The 8,773-nt window shown below is 55.3% G+C and overlaps 1 long non-coding RNA gene across 1 annotated transcript; it reads left to right on the top strand.

The window, feature by feature from the left end:
• The first annotated feature begins 2,022 nt into the window (after window positions 1–2,022).
• On the top strand, window positions 2,023–8,398 carry LOC142503410 (uncharacterized). The gene is made up of 3 exons (XR_012804014.1): window positions 2,023–2,134; window positions 4,299–4,460; window positions 8,244–8,398. It is a non-coding gene; the product is annotated as an uncharacterized LOC142503410 (long non-coding RNA).
• Window positions 8,399–8,773: the final 375 nt, after the last annotated feature.

Below are 8,773 nucleotides of genomic sequence, written 5' to 3'. Positions count from 1 at the left end.
CCAAGCTGTTTTTCAGCGCGCTGTCGGCTGAAAACCTCCAATGAGAGCGGGGCTGCGTCAACGTCACGGCGCCGTGACGTCGGCGCCGTGACGTTGACGTCAGTGAGTCGCGGGCGATTGGCCCAGCGACGTCACTGCCCTGCCTCCCTCAGTCTCCCCCCACCTCCGATCGCGGACGCTGGCTCGCCTGTATGTGCATGGAATCGCACAGCTTCTGCAGGCGAGCCTCAGCGTCAGCGTGGTGCAGCACGGCTCCCCCCCTCTATGGCCCGGGCCTTAGAGTGAGACGCAGGGGAGATACATACATGCCAGGCGGGAGGGGGCAGAATGAGGAAGAGGGAGACGGATGGGAGAGAAATACATGGGAAGAGGGGGGGGGAATAGAAGGGGCTTGTGAGGTTTGAAATTAGGGTTCTCTCAATACCGCCGAGGGGTGGACGTAACTTTAGTTCTGGGCCCCAAGAAATCTGTCTGCGGGGGGAAAGAGGATAAAGGGGGGAAAGAGGATGAGGGGGGAAAGATGAAGGGGGAAAGAAGATGAAGGTGTGAGAGGATAAGGGGGAAAGATGAAGGGGGGGAAAGATGATGAAGGCGGAAAGAGGATGAAGGGGGGAAGAGGATGGTGTGAGAGGATAAGGCCTCGGACCACGTCAAAAAGACCGTACTGAGGCACGCTGAGGGGAAACATTATCCCTATCAGCGCGGCTTTAGACGGCGCTTCCGCACGCTTCCACAGGCAAGTTTAAATTTTGCCGCTCATGCAAGCGCAGGGCTGGTCACGTGACTGCCAGAAGCCAATGGCAGTCCGTGATGTCAGCGCCGTGACGCGCTAGCCCCGCCTCCCGATCCGCCTCCCACCCGGCACACAAGCGCGCTCGCTGACGCTCATGCAGGGACAAGAAAAATCTCCTGCTTGAGCAGGTGAGCATGAGCGTCAGCGCTGCCCAGCGCCGCTCCCTGCACCATGTCCCAGGCCTTAGGCTGCGGTCCCAGTCATGTCTGTGACACGCGCGCCCGGCGGGGGGGGCGGCACGTGCACAGCGCTAACCGCGATCTCCTGGAGGGAGCTTGCGACGGGAGGGGGCGTGGTAGGGGATTTGCGGGGGCGTGGCCATAACGTTACGCGTCAGGTTCGCCCTCATTGGATGAACCGCCGGTGGGGCGTGGCCACACCTCTGTCGCAAGGTTTAAACTCAATTTTATTGAGTTTAAAAAATCTTGCAGTACGGCGCGGCTGCACCTTCAGCGGGAAGTCGCGTACTGGGCCCAGCCCCATTGAGGGGCGGTGCTTACACGCATAGCGCACGCCTCGCAGTGACTGGGACCGCAGCCTAATGGGGGAAGGATGAAGGGGAAAAAGACGATGAAGGTGGGGAAGAGGATAACGGTTGGAAAAGGATAAAAGGGGATGAAGGGGGAAAGAGGATGAGGGTGTGAGAGGATGAGGGGGGAAAGAGGATGAAGGTGTGAGAGGATAAGGGGGGAAAGAGGATGAAGGTGTGAGAGGGTAAGGGGGAAGAGGGTGAAGGAGGAGAGAGTATGAAGGTGTGAGATGATAAGGGGGGAAAGAGGATAAAGATGTGATGATAAGGGGGTGAAGGGGGAAAGAGGATGAGGGTGTGAGAGGATGAGAGGGGAAAGAGGATGAAGGTGTGATGATAAGGGGGTGAAGGGGGAAAGAGGATGAAGGGGTGGTGGTGGAAGAGGGGGACAGGATGAAGGTGTGAGAGGATAAGGGGGGAGTGAGGATGAAGAGTTAGGCAGGTGAGAGTGTGCGTGCTGTTAATGGGCACATGATATACACAGGCACAGTTGGGGGGACTCCCTCGGACAGGCATGTTTTTTTCCCGCGCTTTCTCTGCTGCCGCGACAAGCTCGCGGGCTCTTGCCCTGCCTCAATATGGCCGCCGCTGCCTCCAAGATCTGCCCCCGCACGTGCCGCGGCCTCGAGGACGGATGGTGACGCAGCAAGGATGGCCCCGCCCCCTTGAAGCGACTCCACACACTGGTGGGAGGGGAGACGGCAGCGGGTCACGTGGGCTTGTCAACGGCCAATGGGTGTGTCGCGTGATAACACGTCAGAGGGTGGGAGCTGGCGCAAGATGGCGGAGGAGTGAGGGAGAGAAAAAAAGAGGTGAGGGGGAGCGGAGAGAGAGAAAGAGAGGGGAGAGAGAAAGAAAGGGGGAGAGAAGGCGACAGGTGAGGTGGGAGGGAAAGAGAGACAGGTGAGGGGGGAGAGAGAGACAGGTGAGGGGGGGAGAGAGAGACAGGTGAGGGGGGGAGAGAGAGACAGGTGAGGGGGGGAGAGAGAGACAGGTGAGGGGGGAGAGAGAGACAGGTGAGGGGGGAGAGAGAGACAGGTGAGGGGGAGAGAGAGACAGGTGAGGGGGAGAGAGAGACAGGTGAGGGGGGAGAGAGACACAGGTGAGGGGGGAGAGAGAGACAGGTGAGGGGGGAGAGAGAGACAGGTGAGGGGGGAGAGAGACAGGTGAGGGGGGAGAGAGACAGGTGAGGGGGGGAGAGAGACAGGTGAGGGGAGAGAGATACAGGTGAGGGGAGAGAGATACAGGTGAGGGGGGAGAGAGACAGGTGAGGGGGAGAGAGACAGGTGAGGGGGACAGGTGAGGGGAGAGAAAGAGACAAGTGAGGGGGGAGAGAAAGAGACAAGTGAGGGGGGAGAGAGAGACAAGTGAGGGGGGGAGAGAGAGACAGGTGAGGGAGGGGGGAGAGAGACAGGTGAGGGAGGGGGGAGAGAGACAGGTGAGGGAGGGGGGAGAGAGACAGGTGAGGGGAGAGAGAGACAGGTGAGGGAGGGGGGGAGAGAGACAGGTGAGGGGGGGGGAGAGAGACAGGTGAGGGGGGGAGAGAGAGACAAGTGAGGGGGGGAGAGAGAGACAAGTGAGGGGGGGAGAGAGAGACAAGTGAGGGGGGGAGAGAGAGACAAGTGAGGGGGGGAGAGAGAGACAAGTGAGGGGGGGAGAGAGAGACAGGTGGGGTTAGAGAGACAGGTGGGGGGGAGAGAGAGAGACGGGTGAGGGGGGGGTGAAAGAGAGACGGGTGAGGGGGGGAAGAGAGACGGGTGAGGGGGGGGGGAAGAGAGACGGGTGAGGGGGGGGAAGAGAGACGGGTGAGGGGGGGAAAGAGACGGGTGAGGGGGGGAAAGAGAGACGGGTGAGGGGGGGAAAGAGAGACGGGTGAGGGGGGGAAAGAGAGACGGGTGAGGGGGGGGAAAGAGAGACGGGTGAGGGGGGGGAAAGAGAGACGGGTGAGGGGGGGGAAAGAGAGACGGGTGAGGGGGGGAAAGAGAGACGGGTGAGGGGGGGGAAAGAGAGACGGGTGAGGGGGGGGAAAGAGAGACGGGTGAGGGGGGGGAAAGAGAGACGGGTGAGGGGGGGGAAAGAGAGACGGGTGAGGGGGGGAAAGAGAGACGGGTGAGGGGGGGGAAAGAGAGACGGGTGAGGGGGGGGAAAGAGAGACGGGTGAGGGGGGGGAAAGAGAGACGGGTGAGGGGGGGGAAAGAGAGACGGGTGAGGGGGGGAAAGAGAGACGGGTGAGGGGGGGGAAAGAGAGACGGGTGAGGGGGGGGAAAGAGAGACGGGTGAGGGGGGGGAAAGAGAGACGGGTGAGGGGGGGTGAAAGAGAGACGGGTGAGGGGGGGGAAGAGACGGGTGAGGGGGGGAGAGAGAGACGGGTGAGGGGGAGAGAGAGACAGGTGAGGGGGGGGAGAGACAGGTGATTAGGGGGGTTGAGAGAGACAGGTGGGGGGAGAGAGAGACAGGTGGGAGGGAGAGAGACAGGTGGGGGGGGGAGAAAGACGGGTGAGGGGGGGGGAGAAAGACTGGGGAGAAGAGGGAGAAAGACTGGGGAGAAGAGGGAGAAAGACTGGGGAGAAGAGGGAGAAAGACTGGGGAGAAGAGGAAGAAAGAGAGACAGATGAGGGGGGGAGGCGAAAAGAGACAGGTATGGGGGGCGAAGAGAGAGACAGGTGAAGGGGGAAGGATGGAGAAAGAGAGACAGGTGAGGGTGTGGGAGGGAGAGAGAGAGGTGAGGGGGATGGAGAAAGAGAGACAGGTGAGGGTGTGGGAGGGAGAGAGACAGGTGGGAGGGGAGGAAATGAGGGGGGGGGAATGAGTGTGACACAGGCAGGGGAGAGAGGGAGGTTAGCGAGAGTCTGTCTCCTGCTCTGTGACTGTCTCTCAGTGACAGTTTGTAGTGTTACCACCAGCCACTGCGGTGACTCACACTCTTGCAGTCTCTCTTCCCTCAGTGACACTGTCTCTTGCGGTCTCTCCCCTCAGTGACGCTCTCGTACTGTTTCGGTGACGCTCTGGTGCGGTCTCTTTTCCAGTGAGTGTCTCCTGACTCCCAGTGATGTGAAGATGACTCAGGGGAAGAAGAAGAAACGAGTGAATCGCAGCGTCCTGCTGGCCAAGAAAATCATCATCAAGGATGGAGGATCGGTGCGTGTATACAGGGGGCTGGGAGTGTGTATACAGGGGGCTGGGAGAGTGTATACAGGGTTAGTTTGTTTACAGGGGACTCGGGGAGTGTGTATACAGAGGGTGCGGTGAGTGTATACAGGGGGTGCGGTGAGTGTATACCGGGGGGATGTGTATACAGAGGGTGCGGTGAGTGTATACAGGGGGTGCGGTGAGTGTATACAGGGAGTGGGGTGAGTGTATACCGGGGGGATGTGTATACAGGGAGTGGGGTGAGTGTATACCGGGGGGATGTGTATACAGGGAGTGGGGTGAGTGTATACCGGGGGGATGTGTATACAGGGAGTGGGTGTGAGTGTATACCGGGGGGATGTGTATACAGGGAGTGGGGTGAGTGTATACAGGGGGTGCGGGAAGTATACAGGGTTAGTGTGTTTACAGGTGGCTCGGGGAGTGTGTATACAGGGGGTGCGGTGAGTGTATACCGGGGGAATGTGTATTCAGGGGGTGCGGTGAGTGTATACCGGGGGGATGTGTATACAGGAGGTGCGGTGTGTATACCGGGGGGATGTGTATACAGGGAGTGGGGTGAGTGTATACCGGGGGGATGTGTATACAGGGAGTGGGGTGAGTGTATACCGGGGGGATGTGTATACAGGGAGTGGGGTGAGTGTATACCGGGGGAACGTGTGGGGCCCGGTGTGTGTTTATAAAGGGGCTTTGGGGAATGTCTCCCTTCTTTTATTGGTTCTTTTGGAAATGAGTCTTTAATATGTAATATTGTAACAAAGTGACCGGGGTATACGCTGATGTTTCTTGGTGATATTCCATGAAGAGTGAGTCAAACACTGATACAGCGGCGAGAAAACGTTTATGAACCCCAATGATAATTAGACATCCCATAGTTTTTCCATGATAACCTTCTTGAAACAAAACCAGTCTGTCTTAAATAGCCAATAGGGTTTATTTTAACCAATTCCATGTCTCTTGAAACAAATGAATGTATGAATTAGACAAACCGTGAGTAATTAAGAGTCCGGTATGTGCAAAAGTAAGTGAAACCCTGGGTTTATCAGCTAAATTAAAGAGTATAATAAGAATCGGGTGTTTCTATAATTAAGTAGTTCTTCAGGGGTGAGTTTGGGAGGCCCCACCCTATATAAAGATCAGACACTTTGTGAGTTTGGTCTTCACCAGACAGTTGTGTGGAAACTCGTCATGCCACGATCAAATGAAATCTTAAGACCTAAGAAAAGCAGTTATTGATGCTCATCAGTCTAGAAAGGGTTACAAACCATTACTAAGGATTTGGGGCGACACCAATCCACTTTCAGACAAATGGAGAAAGTTCAAGAACACAGTCACTCTACCCAGGAGCGGTTGTCCTACCATTATCTCTTCAAGATCAAACCGGCAAATGATCCAGGAAGTCACAGAACTCCAGAGTAACATCCAAGGATCTGCAGGCCACTCTCGCCTTGGCTAATGTGATTGTTCATGACTCAACTATCAGAAAAACACTGAACAAGAATGATGTTCATGGAAGGATAGCCAGGAGGAAACCACTGCTCTCGAAAAAGAACATTACGGCCCGTATGAGATTGTCAAAGAACACACAGATGATCCACAAGACTTCTTGAACAATGTTCTCTGGACTGATGAATTGAAGGTAGAACTTTTTGTCCTCAATGAAAAACATTGTTTGGCGAAAACCAAACACTGTGTTCGAACAGACGATCCTCATCCCAACTGTCAAGTGGTGGTTGAATTGTGGTGGTTTGGGGCTGCTTTGCTGCCTCAGGACCTGGATGGCTTACAATGCAGAATTCATGGTTGTCAATGATTGCATCAGAAGATTCTAGAGGAGAATGTCATGTTGTTCATGAGCTCAAGCTAAACAGAAAGTGGCTCATGCAGCAAAGCAATGATCCTAAACATACAAGCAGATCTACAAAAGAATGGCGGCAGAAGAAGAAACTCCGCGTTTTAGAAAGGCCTAGTCAAATTTCAGACCTAAACCCCATTTATTGGGTTATAATAAACTTCTGGCATTATTTTCCTATCCGTTGGGCGCAGTTATTACTTTGTTGGGGTCTATGCGTCATTATGTCTGCGATTCACGGCCGAGCGCGAAGCTTCTCACCCAGCGAGGTTATAGTAGGGGGTGGGAGCGCCGTTTAAGGTTGAATTCCTGTATTTGTTTTGCTATAGAAGAGCGTGTCCAGAAGGGCGGGCACTCTCTGCCTTTGTGCTTTCCCTGAGTTGTGGGAGATAACACTGGTTTTAGAGAACTAATGATGGCTCCCGAAATGAGAAGCGGTTGCTGAATGACTGTCCGCTTCCTTTGGTGTTAATGTCAGTTACACACACTCGGGGGATCTCAGTGGTTTCACTTCTTGCTGCCTGTGATGGTTCACTATAGCTCTGATTAGGGAAGTGTGCTGTTTGCCGCAGTATAATGCGGAGATGAAGGGAACTGAGCCTTCCTGTTGTAGGTTATTTCAAACTCGCAGCAGTTAGTGGTGTCAGATTATTGAGGTGTATGTATAGCAATGTTAAAGGGTTCCTATAACGCAAGTACAATGATCCGCTCAACATGCTTGCGCAAAGATAAATATCATTTAAAGGAGCCATTCATACGCCTTTATTTATTATTTCTTAACATTGGAAGGAAGCAGGGGGTCTCCGGTTCTGAACCCCGTTAATTTCAGCTCTGGGGACCCCATCCTTCCGGAGATACAGATCTCCGTATGGGGCGCCGGTATCTCGGCAAAGTGTAAAGCTCCTGCGTCACGTCGGCCAATTGGAAGCCGCACTGGATGACATCACGGCTTCCTATTGGTCCGCAGGGTGCGGGAGCGTTAACACCTTGAGAAAGGGCATAGAGCCCGAAACGCGTAGGTGGTTACTTGTTGGGGCTAGGGGGGGACCTTTGTTCAATGTTTTTATGCCATAAATAAATCTTTGCTTCTGCTGCCGTGAGCCGCCTCCTGGTTTTCTTGGCGGTGCACTGCCGGTTTTTCTCCTGTTCCTTCGGGAGCGTTAAAACTCCGCCATTAGGTGATCCCAGCTAGGCGAGCGGCTACTGGCGCCCCTTATGGAGGCTGTATCTCTGGAAGCAGGGGGTCCCGGAGCTGAAATGAATGGGGTTCAGCTCCAGAAAACCCCTGCTTCAGTCCTGTTAAAAAAAAATAACAATGAGTCGCCTGCTTGGTTTGCCTTTTTAAAGTAACTTTGTGCCTTGCTAGATATTTTGTGGTGAAGGGATGCTACGAAATAAAAAAAGATTATTTTTCCATAAGAAGAGGTGTGTGTGTGTGTGTGTGTGTGTGTGTGTGTGTGTGTGTGTGTGTACATTGAAGCATGAATCCTGTGTAGAAAGGGAATTGGTGCATCTCTCGGCTCTCGCACTGATCTCTTTCCCCCCCGCCCTCGCACTGATCTCTTTCCCCGCCCCCCGCCCTCGCACTGATCTCTCTCTCCCGGCCCTCGCACTGGTCTTTCACCTCCCCCCCCCGCCCCCCCTCTCTCTCTCGCACTGGTCTCTGACCCCCCCTCTCCCTCGCACTGATCTCTCTCCCGGCCCTCGCACTGGTCTCTCACCCCCCCCCCTCTCTCTCGCACTGGACTCTCTCCCGGCCCTCGCACTGGTCCCCCCACCCCTTTCTCTCTCCGCCCACCCCATTTCTCTCTCCCCCCCCACCCCCTTTCTCTCTCCCGACCCTCGCACTGATGTCTCTCTCCTCGCACTGATTTGTCTCTGTGTGTCTCCTCGCACTGATCTGTCTCCCCCCTCTCTCCCAGCCTCAGGGGTTCGGTGCACCCAGTGTTTATCATGCCGTCATCGTGATCTTCCTGGAGTTTTTCGCCTGGGTTTGCTGACTGCTCCCACCTTGGTGGTAAGTTATGTTTGTCCATGTGAATGTGGATCAGGTGGGCCATACTGAGATCTCCGAGCACGCCGCCTGCGCAGGTCGGGATCACTTGGATTTCTGAGATCTCCGAGCACGCCGCCTGCGCAGGTCGGGATCACTTGGATTTCTGAGATCTCCGAGCACGCCGCCTGCGCAGGTCGGGATCACTTGGATTCTGGTGTTTGTTCTATACCAGGGCTTCTCACCTCCAGTCCCCCTCCCACTAACAGGTCAGGTTTTAAGGATATCCCTGCTTCAGCACAGGTGGCTCATTCAGTGGCTCAGTCGAAGAGCCTGCTTCAGCACAGACGGTGCAATCGAAGATTGAGACACCTGTTCTACACTACCTGACCTGCTGGGGGTCCCAGGACTAGAGTTGAGCGCCCCCCCCTCCCCCATGATCTGTACAACACGTACATT

This window comes from Ascaphus truei, chromosome 10 (assembly GCF_040206685.1).
Source record: "Ascaphus truei isolate aAscTru1 chromosome 10, aAscTru1.hap1, whole genome shotgun sequence".
Classification (NCBI taxonomy): domain Eukaryota; kingdom Metazoa; phylum Chordata; class Amphibia; order Anura; family Ascaphidae; genus Ascaphus; species Ascaphus truei.
This window is presented reverse-complemented; position numbering and strand designations above follow the sequence as displayed.